The following is a 2,367-nucleotide window of genomic DNA, read 5'->3' as shown; positions in this document are numbered from 1 at the left end:
GAACTAAGGCATATCAAATGTGTTTTAGTTCAAAGCGCACTGCCGCCATTTTCTCAGCATGGAGGCGTTCTGTGCTGCTGATACACATGACGCATGAAGCTGCCAGAGCACGTTAATTTATGTGCACTGGATTTCTAGCAGGTCAGAGCAGGCTCCCTGCATGTGTGTAAATGCCTTTTAAGACTAGGCTAGACAAAGCCTTGACTGGGATGATCTAGGTCCTGCTTTGAGCCAGGGGTTGGACGAGATGACCTCCTGACGTCCCTTCCAGCCCTAATTTTTTACGATTCTATGAAACTTAAGGTTGAAAAGGAAGGATAAAGGAGAGGGCCCTGGGGAAAGGCCTGAAAATTAGCAGAAGGTGTTGCTGGTTAAGAAAAAAAGGAGAAAAAAAAAGAGAAAGGGGTGTAGGAAAGACATTGAGAACATGGAGAGGAGGCAAAACAGAGAACCAGACAAAAGAAATGAGAGAAAAGGAGAAGTCAGAAAAGTATAATTATTTTAATGGGGGGAAAAAGCCTGATCAGAGAATTTCCTAATCTAATCTAACCTAACCTAATCTCTCTGGAGAAAATACGAGATTCCAAAAAAAAGTTACATTTGAGGTATGGGACTTATAACTTACCATGTCCCTCAGTGAAGATGCACTGCTACTTTTTATTTTCCAATTCCTTGAGGTAGGCTATAAGGACATTTTAAAGCTAGATAATTAGTTTTCTACAGATCTTCTCCAAAGCAATTGTTTTTATTTCCAGTGGTCTTGGTTGATCCTGTGTGGTGCAGAGCTATCTCATTAGCTGGAGGATGATGATTCTCAACACTTTGCATGGACACTTTGCTTAATATAGTAAATGAAGCAGAAACAGAAATGTGGCATAATTCAGTTTGGATACATTCAAATTTTCTGAGTTCTCCTGCCATCCTTCTCCTGCAGTAACATTTTTGTGACATCTTATATTGAAACAACTGCATAGTTGGAAGAGATGTTGGACAAGCTTTGGTCTTATCCGTTTCCTGGGCCATCATGGCCACAGCAACAGTCCAACCTGTTTTAATGAGCTAGAAAGACCAAATCACAAAAGATCTGATTTTCAAAAGTGCTGAGCACCTGAAGCTCTTGCTAGAGTCTTTCTTACCATTTCTGAACATTAGACCTATTGCATTAAAACTGCACTGCAATTAACATATTTATTTTCTTAACTCCTTTGCAAATTTGAATAGTAAGACTAAACTGCAGAAAGAATTACAAAAACTATAGCATAGTGAATTGTATGTTGATTTTTACATGTCTTGGCAATGTATACAGCAGTGTCGTACATTATTCTTATGTTATCACAATGAATAGAACACTTGATTTTACTTTTGCTGTTGGCAAATGAAATACAGAAAGGTTGCACACAGACCGAGTAAGAGTGGTGACTGCTAATTTACCAGGTGTGATAACAGTTATATGTTTTACTCATACTGTGACCCTATGAAAGGTCAAAATTCTGGGCTGCCTAAAATGATTGTTTTGTCTGTTCTCATGACCACTGCTTGTCCATTCTCTTTTATATTCCTTCACTTCATTCCAGTGTTGCTCCCATACAGAGATATTTTCTTTTGTTAGATTGCTGAATTGTTGTAACAAAAGGTATATTGAGTTACGGGAATCACTATTTATAGTTGTGAAACCAGAAATTATTGTTTTATGTGGATATGCAGGACTCTCAAAGTTCCCTACTTTTGAAAGGTGCCTGTACTAATATTAACTTCCTTACTACAAGAAACCCTGATGCGCAGACATTTTAAGTAAAGTTGAATGCCAGCTCTTAAAGACAAAACAAAAATCTAACTAATAAACTATAGATAGTTTGTTTAAGATTGATTTTAAGATAAAATTGCTGCTAAATATTTCTGAATAAATATACGCCCTCTGCTGACACATACCTGCATTGCTAGAAGTTAAAGACTGCATGTTGCATTGTGAACAAATCTTATACCTGCATGGTATCTAATGTATGTGCAGTTTTTAGTTCAATGAAAAAACTCACTGGAGATGCATGTATGTATAGGCTCTGAATGTCTACACATAATACATTGCTCTAGGGGTGGTTGTATCTGATTAGATGATCAGAAAAACATGGCAGATGGTATTACTGGCACTGAATATGCATACACTTGTGGTTTGACTATGTGCTTGCTGTACATTTCCTTGATTTTTGCTGACTTTTTAGTTTTATTTTTCTTCTGTTTTTTGAAACAGTAAAATATGTTAGTATGTTCTCTCAATGATCCTGTTCTCACTTGCTCTCAGCATCAAACCAGAACACAGGCAACAACTGTGTATGTTCCCCATTGTCTTCCAATTTGCATTTAATTCTCAAA

This window comes from Crocodylus porosus, unplaced genomic scaffold (assembly GCF_001723895.1).
Source record: "Crocodylus porosus isolate Cpor-Errol unplaced genomic scaffold, CroPor_comp1, whole genome shotgun sequence".
NCBI lineage: Eukaryota > Metazoa > Chordata > Crocodylia > Crocodylidae > Crocodylus > Crocodylus porosus.
The sequence above is the reverse complement of the archived record's forward strand: the minus strand, read 5'-3'. Positions refer to the sequence as shown.